The 11,636-nt window shown below is 36.2% G+C and overlaps 1 long non-coding RNA gene across 1 annotated transcript; it reads left to right on the top strand.

The window, feature by feature from the left end:
* The first annotated feature begins 1,964 nt into the window (after positions 1 to 1,964).
* LOC138696059 (uncharacterized) lies at positions 1,965 to 4,058 on the top strand. The gene is made up of 2 exons (XR_011331224.1): positions 1,965 to 2,432; positions 3,029 to 4,058. It is a non-coding gene; the product is annotated as an uncharacterized lncRNA (long non-coding RNA).
* Positions 4,059 to 11,636: the final 7,578 nt, after the last annotated feature.

The raw sequence follows: 11,636 nt of genomic DNA, 5'->3' as shown, positions 1-11,636 counted from the left end.
ATGATTCTTCTACTGGAGACATTGATTGCAATTTCCTCATTCTTACATCATTCTCAATGACACAATATTGTCAAAATGTGATTGTATGCATTGCTGGCTTAGTTGTTAAATCATTAATAAAAATATGGTGTAATAAATCTAAAGACTCAATTTATGGTACGTAGCCTACCAGCAGTAAACAAAATCTTCAATTTTTTTTAACGAAAGAATAATGGGAGTCTTGTCATACCATCATCTGAGATTATAGAAATATGCCGCTTAAGTGAAAGAGCGATTATACAGGTGTTGACAGTTCAATGGCATATTACCACCCACTCTTATATCGTGTGAAAACAATGTGATCTAACAATAGAACACTTGTATAATCTTTCTACACTTATAGGGACATATTTAAAAAAATGGATCCCGGATTCCTCCCGAGGATCATATTTTAAACTTGTTAAACTGACATAGAAGTACATAAAGAGCTACTGGCGTAGCTCAATGGGCTAAGGCCTGCCGATAAGGAGTCGCGCTCGGGCGCGGGTTCGATTCCAGCTTGGGCTTATTATCTGGTTGGGCTTTTTACGATATCACCAACCGTAAGGGGAATGTCAGGATAATCTATGGCGAATCCTTGGCCTCGTGTCGCCAAATACCATCTCTCTATCATCAATACCATCGATGTTAAATAATCTAGTAGTTGATACAGCGTCGTTAAATAATCAACTAAGAAAAGTATTACATAACCAGCAGATGTCAGCACACAACTTAAAGTTACCAGTACAACATGACTTTACATGAAAATGTTGTAAGACAATATTTAACGGAGTCAACAACAACAACAATAATAATAATAATAATAATAATAATAATAATAATAATAATAATAATAATAATAATAATGCACCAATAGGCAAGATGTTCTGTACACTAGGCCTGAGTTCTTTTATATGACTAATTCATGCATGTGACTTTTATTTCATACTACAGCTGTGATAATAAGCTAATGCATGGTAGGCCTACTTATATTTCAAACTAAAACATTAGGTATGTGTTTTTATTTACTGGTGTATATTATGTGATATGGAAGCGAATAAATAATAATTGTTCGTTTCTTGTCCACATCAAAGCAAACGTGTGTTTACAATATGGATCTAATGTAATGCCTTACACAGCAGGCAGTTTTGTGTTAATAATAGTTAATACTAATGATTTTCTTTTCATCTGAACTATTACTACAATATGCATTTGTATTTCTGTTCGCTCTATATGTTGTCAAATAACTACACAACGGTTTTGGTTACGGAATAAATTTGTTCCAGTCTTCTTTTATTTCGTGTCAAACTAACGGTAACTAAGCTTGATTATGTCCGTAACGTGGTCGCATTAAATGTTAATAAGATTTTTTCATTCATCCATTCAGATTGATTTATAAGAGACACCAAACATATATATTAAACATTCAGCATTGTATAGTGCAGCCGTCTGCTAGCCGGTACTTCTCCCAAAGCATGGCGGCGGACGCAAGCTTCAATTTGTCCCTACTCTAAACTTCTGCGCAGCCTTGGCTGTAGGGGCTCGTAATATACGGTTCAGACGGTGCGTGTTTCTGTGACGGATTCCAAGGTGGCTGCGCGGATGGGTAGCCCAGCGAATAGGGATTATAAAGAATGGACACTCCGCGTCGGTACCTTTGATGTAGACGGACTGATTTCAATGACCTTCAAGCCAGGTAAAGCGTGAGATTTTGCTTTCTCCCTAGAGTTGGCGCTGACATCACACCAGCTAGCAGTCGACACAGCGGAAATATAACACATATAATTAATACATCTAGGTACATTATGTACTCAAATAAAATAAATTGGATCCATAAAATAATAAATCCGTCATTAACTTTATAATGGGAGTTGAGACGTTGACCCCAAAAACATTTAAAATATGTAATGATTTCATAGCACTGAAAATGGAAAGAAAAAAAAAAAAAAAAAAAAAAAACTCTTACGAGAAGTAAAACCATATACCTATATTATATTATATACAAATATTAAACGAATTCGATACTTAATTTTATAATGTATTATATTATTTTATAATATAATGTATTATATCTGAAATATAAAATATTATAATTACAACTAGTCTGTCACTGAGAAATAAGGAAAAGCTGTTAACTTGAATTTATTTGAAGCAAAGCGTTACTGGTTTATGCAATAAGGTAGGCGATGTTTGGATCCTGTGTCTCAACTCTATTCTCAATTATTATCTCAGCGTATGCTCGATTACACTAGCTCTAGCGCTTGAAAGTGGAACTAACCGCTGGCGCACAGAGAAACAAAACACAGGAAAATTCGCTCAGTGTCCATTCTTTATAATCTCTATTCGCTGGTTAGCCTGCATAATTGTACTTATCCTCAATCTCTTGCAAGGCTGATTCACAATCCAATTACTTTGTAAGCAGACACTGCTTTCGTTTTCGGTGCAGCAATTAATAATTTCGCTATTATGAATTAGGTGGTCGTTGAATTACAAAGCAGGACAAAATTAATAGCAATGATTTTAGAACTTTGTTATGCATTCTAATTTGTTTGAATTTCACTATTAGCCTAAATTTTTGAGATATTCTATAATTTTACGTTGGCTCAGTTCGTTGCATGGCGTCAGCTATAACATTTAATAAACTCTAGTTACAAGGAAACCATGAAAAAGCCCAAGCTGAATAACTAGCAACGTGGTTTGAACGATGGACCTCCCGAATGCGAGTCTCAAATGTTACCATCTCATCCACTTTGCTCGGAAAAAATATATGCATTGATTTAATTCAGAAAACGCCAGTTGGTTATAGAAATTTCAGCAACAAACTTGTAGATCTATTATTTAAGAGACTGCAACAAATTATATTTCTAATAAAACATTAAAAAAAGCAAAAATTTATAACTCAATATTATTGCCTTCATGTCAGTTGCCTCTAATGTTGAGCTAATACTCCGCGACATCATCATCGGATGTACGGTATTGTTACTTGATGATATAATTTTTTGCCGTGCAGCATAGCAGCATTCGCGTCTTTACTGACAACCAGTACAGAATATAGTGGCTCTATTGATGAACAGATGATGGCAAGAAAGGTGGTAAAGAAGGATGATGTAAGTTATCCGAGACCTCACAGAACTGATTTAATTAAACATTCAAATATTGCTGTACATAAGATAAAAATGCAGAAATTAAAAGTTTCGTCTTGTCAACTTGCTATGAACAGGATATTGTTGTCAATTAGCCGTAAGCGTAGTACCTAAACAGAGGCTGGGATTTAGGGTCAAAGAGCGATATCGCAACAATGATGGAAACTCATGGAAGAAGAGCATAAGTGCAGGGACCGCTAAAGTTTACCATTGCTTAAATTGATACTTGTGTATGTTATATAATCCAAAATACGAAGTTATCAGTTCCCTACTTAAAATGTTTAGTATTGTTCTAATATTCTTACATTTCTACATAAAAACCTACGGTATATAAATAAATACATGAAGTATTACAGATGGGAGGATAATATTAAAATGGATTTGAGGGAGTGGGATATGATGATAGAGACTGGATTAATCTTGCACAGGATAGGGACCAATGGCAGGCTTATGTGAGGGCGGCAATGAATCTGCGGGTTCCTTAAAAGCAATTTGTAAGTAAGCAAGTAACAACTATTAACCCAGCATTAGATGTAATAATCATTGTCTTTTTCAGTATTTAATTATAACAGAACAAAAGCGATACAAAAATAAAACGAAATTACTAATGAGGTACAGTACCATAATTATAACAACAAAATCAACAGAGTTGAGGAATAAATAAATAAATACATTACAACCAAGTTTGTCATAATATCAGTCCTGACAACTCCTAAAATAATGGAAAAAAAAAAAAAAAATATTGTCCGCAACATAAATAATTTAATCTTATGTAAAATTTAATTCTGTTCCTCTATAAATTTTACTACTAGCTTCTATGCAGTTTTCCTGAATACTGGTATTCTTAAAATGTGTTTTTTCTCATGTTAATAGTTTATTTCTTAAAGAAACAGCATTCCTTTCCGATTACAGGTATGTGTAGTTTCTATAATTAGACCTCCAGTGTCCCCTCTATAATCCGAAACTGTAGATCATTTGAACGCCTTATATTACCCATGTTGCATCATGAAAGGTGGGCCTATGTTACACAAGAATGATGAATATGATAGTGATTAAGAAATAGTGAAATGCCAACAGTTTCCCATGAAAACTTCCCCCAGACAGTCATTTTACATAAATATTCCACATGAACTAACTGGTATTGGAAACTAAGATGTATGATATAGAAAGCTGATACTCCAGCTGTTCACTGCATAAAAAATATATGACATCATTTCGTAATTCTTCCAATAAACTGTTCTGTTTTTTGCTAGGAACTTTGATGCTAAGGCAGAAGAAGAAAAAATGGCTGCTCTCGGTGTATTCCAATCTGTACCAGTCTTGGACCAAAAAGGAAATAATGAATAAGATATGTTCATGATGTTAAGTTTATGTGTACCTTCATTCTTATAACAGTTACAGTTTCCAATAAAGAAAATAAATTTAAATCTTCTCTCACATATGCCTGCTACACTAATGTGTGTGAAAATTGCAACACCAAGAAGAATACATGTGACTGAAATGAAATTGATACCACAGATTAGGTACATGACAATACACAAATAATTAGAATTACAGAACTGTACCTGATCTGTGAATGTGAGATTTCAGTATGGTGTGAAGCCTTCATGCGCTGCAATCAGAGCCTCTAAGTGTCGTGGCATGGAATCAAAGAGGGCCTGGATATGTTCCTGGGAAATCTCCCTCCATGCAGTTTGTATGCGAGTCCACAAAGCGTCAAGAGTGGGTGCTGGAGAACCATGACGAACAAGTTGCCAACCAACCATATCCCAGACATGTTCGATGGGCGACATGTCTGGCAAACATGCAGGCCAGGGAAGCAGTGATACCTATCGTTCTTCGAAGAAGGCTTGAACAATCCTCACCACATCTGGTCAGGCATTGTCCTGCTGAAATATGACATGTGGAGTTCCTTGAAGGAGGGGCAGTACCTCAGGCTATAAAACTCCCTAATGTAGTGGTTGCTGTTGAGATTGCCCTGAATACGTAGGAGGCGAGATCACATATTGTATCTAATGGCGCCCCAAACCATATATTAGGCGTTTTTCCACTATACCGCTCAGCAATGCAGGCTCTCAGATTGCGTTCACCACTGTAGCATCTAACACATATGCGGCCATCATTGTAGGACAAGTTGAAGCGGGACTCGTCTCAAAGCATTACATTTTGCCACTCAGCACACCAGTTATGGCGTTCATGTGCCCATTGCAGTGTGAGACGTTGGTGGTTTCTAGACAATGGAAGCCAACACAATGTCATGTGAGCCACTAGTCCATTCCTCAAAAGATGGCGACGAACTGTTGACGCAGACAGGTTCACACCCCAACATCGACTCAACACTGTGAATGAAGCTGCATGGTCCGGCATGGCCATGCGGACAAGATGGCGGTCATCCCATGCTGTGGTTACATTACGTTGTCCAGTACCCGCTTGTCTCTGCGTACGACCCTCTTCTATCCACTGGCTCCACACATGCATCACTGTCGTAGCAGCATGCCCTGTACGAGCCGAAATTTCACGGTATGACAAACCTGCTTCTCAGAGACCAACCATTCCGCCCCATTCGAACTCACTCATGTGCTGATATTGCGCTCTTCCACATCGAAAAGGCATACCTGCACTAGCTTTCATGTTTCCACTTCGTTTGGAAGCTCTGCACTGACTGAGCAAGGCATAACACTGACCTTGCTGGTGACACAAGAAATGTCACTGTTGGGCCTATGTGTATGCCATCTATCTGGAAACGTAATCAATTATTGGTGGTACACCGTTCTACACATCTCCTGTTTGGAGTCATTCAGGCCATTCTTTCTGGATGTTGTACTTTTCACAAACAGTAGTGTATTATGTTATAATTACTGCACATATTTATTGGTGATTTCTGCAGTTGATTAGTTAAGGAATATTAAAAAGAAATATGTAGGCTCTGGCACGATAATGTCAAACAGCTACCTTCTCAAAATACATTTTTGTTATATGATTATTTTATTAGTGTTCAACATAAATTATAAATGAAACGTTTTGAATTCGCCATGATATCTTCTCTGTTGATCACGCCTTATGGACATACAATTGTTGGACAGTTGAGCGGTAGAAGAGTTGACAGTGCTTGTACACGGCTGAGTAGCCTCAGCATGCTTGGCTTTCTGGCATCCTCTGCACTTTCTGGTCCGTTCAGCCCCACTCATAGTGGACTTTTCATGGGTTTCTTGATCCGCTCTGGGTCATTCCATACAAAATTTTAAAATATGTAACGTCAAGTTCTGGATTTCTTCAATATTCTAGTAAATGAATGTCATAATAATAAATAGTTAAATGGCCTAATACGAACTTCATCTCACCAATGCTTGAAAAGTAATGAAGGGTGAAATATTCGGGGAGTTGGTATGTAGACTATTGTTAAAAATATTATTAAAATTACATGCTTCATTGTATCAATGTAAAAATTGTGCCAATACAATGATGACTCTATATATTTAAACTTACTTCTGAGTTATTATGGATTTTTACTTCGAGCATGTATTAAAACTTACAGTAAAATAAAGAAATGTTAATATTTTAAAATCGAATATTTTTTTTACCATGCTCTATATTTTACAGTGAGATAAACAATTTCTTAATCTATTACAAAAATTTTACGATGGGATCTCTAATACTTCGGGAAATATTAAATAAACCAGAATTGCAAATGTTGCCATTAAGGATCAAAGTCGCGTGCAGTGTATTATGTCACGTGCTCATACCAGACATCCACACACGCGCTTAGCGACCGATATGGCAAATGCTAGATGTTGCGACATCCACTCAACTGTACGCTAATAGATTTCACATGAGAGTTTGTTTTTTTTTTCCCCCCTGTTATAATCTCAGCGTAACTTTTTCCCTTCAGTTTAGAGGGTGATTCTGTTCTGTTCTGTTCTGTCATTGTAACTTTTTCCCTTCAGTTTAGACGGCGATTTTGATCTGTTCTGTCACTGTACAGTAATTTGTAAGTGTTCAATATGCCTAAATTAAAGACGAAAAGTTGGCATCATCTGCGGTGTTGCAACACTTTCGTCACAAGTCTGTAAAAGAAAAGTGACAAGTAGCATGTGTAAAAAGATCCTGCATTTAGTGGTAGGTGATGCTATTTGAGAACGCTTTTTCAGTAAGATTTCAAAACTTGAAATAATTAGTGAAGTTGCTGGGACTGAAAGTAAGGTCGACAAATCAACAAGCGAAAAAGGATGTTTACAAACAGAGGCAGGAAATTCAATGAGTGAAGAAGCATATGCTCCTGAACGTAAGGAACTATAAATGTACTTATGAGAAATCTATCAGAAATATTGACGTCATTGTTACAGAGAAATTTAGTACAAGGATTGGACGACAAGTGACAGGGCCAATATGATTTTAGTGAAAAGTGACTGTGTAAATTTCATTAATAACTTCATGGTTGGCTTAAAAAATTCAAGATACTATACACAACTTCATTGCAAAGTCCCAATCAAATTATTTAAAGTAGCTTAAAAATGAAATAAACCCCGGTGAGTTCATTATCATTGGTGATTTTTCAGAGAATTACAGTTTCATTATTCAGGATGCTACAAAAGGTCATCACTGGAGTACTTCTCAAGCAAAAATACACCCATTCACAGTATATTACAGAAATTCAGTTGGTGGTAATTTAGAGAACCTTTGTTTTTCAGTAATTTCGGAATGCTTAGTTCACGATAGTGCAACAGTTCATGTTTTTTAAAGGAAAATGTTAAAACATCTGAAACAAACACATACCGAAATATCTATAAAAATATATGATTTCAGTGATGGAGCAGCAAGCAAATACAAGAACGAAAAAAATCCGTTAATTTACTCAATCATGACCACGATTTTCAAATATCTGTGGAGTGGCATTTCTTTGGAACTAGTCACGGTAAAGGGCCCAGTAACAGTGTAAGGGGTACAATCAAGCGAATCGCTGCAAAAGCCAGGAACTCTAATTTCAACTCCTAAAGGACTGTATGATTGGTCAAAATGCAATATACAGGGAATTATTGTGTCAATCACATCCACAGAAAAACATGAAGAAGTAGTTACAAAATCTAAATCCTCAAAGATTTGCCGGCCTCAAGACTGTTCCCAGAACAAGAAGTGTTCACTGTGTGGTTCCAGTTAATGGAAAGTTAGCAATAAAACCCTATTCTGATTCATCAGAAATACCGAAACTAGTTGAAATCAGACATATGACACGCACCGGTCATCAACGTGGAAACGCTTCTTGCAGTGACCAGCAGCAGTGATGGTGCATGGCACAGCGGCATAGATCACCCTTTACATGGCGAGTTGTTTTAATTTATAACTTCCTTATTTTTGAAGATCCCATTATGAAAATTTGACAGCCTAATGAAAATGCTCAGTAAAGTGTCATTTATTTTTTTCATGCGAATTGAAATATTCGATTTTATGTAATGGCGTTTTTTTAAATATATTTTTGAATTTATTTTAACACAATTTTCAAAGCTGCACTGAATTATAGTATCTTAATAACCTATTTTGTAAGCTATCTAACGATATCTTTAAAAATTTTTTTGTAATTATTCTTATGGTCAGAAAACAAATTTAAAATAGAGCTATGTGCTCAAAAATATTTTAACTGCTCATTACATTTAAACGGTAGCTGTCGCAAACATAATTTTGTACATGATTAATATGTACGACATAAAGAGTTGAATGTACAATTTTTAACAAATTTGGAGATATGAATGTTTTTCGTCATACTGTTTTGCATGGAATTACCCCTCTATTAGTTTGAGCATGTTTCCTCAATTTCGACTTGGGTGAATCAGCCACTGTAATGTGATGTAACACTAATTTTCCACTAAAACTGTTGGCCTGGTTGGCACAGTTCGTATAGCACTGGCCTTCTATGTCCGAGGTTGCGGGTTCGATCCAGGGCCAGGTCATTGGCATTTAAGTGTGCTTAAATGCGACAAGCTCATGTTACTAGATTTACTGGCATGTAAAAGAACTCTTGTGGGACAAAATTCCGGCACACCAGCGATACTGATATAACCTCGGCAGATGCGAGCGTCGTTAAACAAAACATAACCACTAAAATTTGTTTACATGCTCACAACACCCAAGCAGAAACTTCTGAATAATATAACTATTTTGCCGAGAAAATAGGTTTATTTAGCAAATGTATACCATTTGTTGCATTTAAATCAGACGTGTGTAATCACAGCACCTTCTCGAAGTTGATTGTGCACCCAAAATTGTACTCCAGCTATCCTTGCACTTTCTCCCACCCAGCACACACAGTCGCATAGTGGTGGATATGCCTCACATGTTTGATACCTAAATGAATGAAATCCGTCAAGAACTTACTATCATATGAATGCTTCAGCTTAGCTCTAGTTAACCATGATAGTCACTAATGCCCTTTTTGCATGTATATTAAGTGTCGTTATTTCTTTGAATTAACATCACAACTCCATCTGTGACACAAAAATTCTTCCCTTTCGCTTCTTCTCTTCTTTCTTTAGTCTTCTACATGTTTCTTTAAATTCTCGCCAAAGGGAAGACTCGAACCCGCAATGCTGCACTGTAGCATTTCTCCAGTCACTTTAACCACTCAGCCAGTGGTGAAGCGTACATTTATAACAAGGGTAGACATCCAAACATTTTTAAACCCCATAAATCACTTCTTAATATAATTAAATTGCATGCAACATATGAATATTTTTCTGCAACTCTGAAGTATATATTGCAAAAAATAAATTTTTAAATATGGCACTCACCTAAATTGGGGAGGCTGATATGTAGATGGGAGGATAATATTAAAATGGATTTGAGGGAGGTGGGATATGATGATACTGGATTAATCTTGCACAGGATAGGGATTGATGGCAGGCTTATGTGAAGGTGGCAATGAATCTCCGGGTTCCTTAAAAGCCATAAATAAGTAAGGCACTCACCTAAACATGTTTGTATTTTAACTCAATATGATAAATTCTTCTCTGCAAAAACATCAATAATTCTATCTTTGAACTGAGGATCCTTTGACATCTCAGACAGTAGTGTCTTCTCAATGGCCAATAAAGATAAACACGATAGTCGTTCATTGGTCGTACAATTTTGTAAAAATGTTCTAACTCATTTAAGGCCGGGTGCACACAGAATCAGAAGCGACACGACGCAGAGCGTTGCAACACTACGTTTTGCTTTACAACATCTCACGACTCCTTGAAACTGTCTGCTCGCGACAACTGATTTGCTAGCTGTGAGGGTTTGGAAAACTGGCCTAGACTAGAAAATGGCGTCAATGAAAAAAGACTGTCTATATGAAAATTTCTATTGTATTTAGTTATTATTTCTTACGGACGTTTAATATGCCTAAAAATCTACACGATTGAAAGAGTCTTAAGATTAAATACTACTAATGTACTGCACAATCGTAATTTTGTATGTTTATGACTACTTCACGACTCACAATAAAGAAAAATAATATATTAAATCAATAATGAGTGATAGTATAGAGCAGAGAAGTAGACCTACTACAAATTATTATTATCAATATTATTATTCACGTGGTGCTTTCATCTCATTTGCAATTTCTCACATATTTTTAGAAACCACATTATTGTCGTGATATTGTTTCAAATATTTAAAGAACATATATTTCCTGTACTAAAACAACTAATTTATCCACATCGAGCTCCATTATGAATAATGTGCATTACACAACAATATAGTATTTGTAGATAGTGAAAGCGTGCAATCGTAGCCACTATTAATGCATGCGCAGTACACTGCAGCTATCAGACAGTCTCCTCGAGACGAACGTCTAGCAGTCATTCGATGTTGTATCTCGGTGTCTCCTTATGTCTGTTTGCGATCGTCACGCTGCATCTGATTCTGTGTGCACCACATAATAAGAAATCAATGGGAGACAAGTACTATGGGACAAAATGTCGCGTCACACTGTGCCACGTCTGATTCTGTGTGCACCGAGCCTAAGAGTACTCATACTACGTTCACTTGAAGCAGTTGTTGCAGGCAAACACAAGACTAAATGCAGAAGCTTTGTCACTTGTTCGTAAATATCTCGTAAGTCATTCTTGTGAATGAATTTCTGGAGATTAAGAGGTGACAATTAATATTTCTCAGAATTACAATAGATACTAGCATACTTAATTCATTTTTCAGTTGCTCATCTTCGAAAAATGGATATACCGACAATAATTTTGTAACTTTATTGTGAGGAAAACTTAATTTATAGTCACTGAACATTTTTTCATTCATCAGTTCCACAAAACTTATTTCTCCAAAACACTGAAATCTACTTTTCATTTGAACAATCAATGAATCTAAAATTTCATATGTGGAATACACAGTTTGGTGACATCTTCTGTCTTACTCGTATACTCAATGCTGTCATTTAATAGTTTTGCTTGCTTACAACAGTGAAGGACTGTACTGCCCGTGTCTCACGTC

Source organism: Periplaneta americana, chromosome 3 (assembly GCF_040183065.1).
Source record: "Periplaneta americana isolate PAMFEO1 chromosome 3, P.americana_PAMFEO1_priV1, whole genome shotgun sequence".
NCBI lineage: Eukaryota > Metazoa > Arthropoda > Insecta > Blattodea > Blattidae > Periplaneta > Periplaneta americana.
This window is presented reverse-complemented; position numbering and strand designations above follow the sequence as displayed.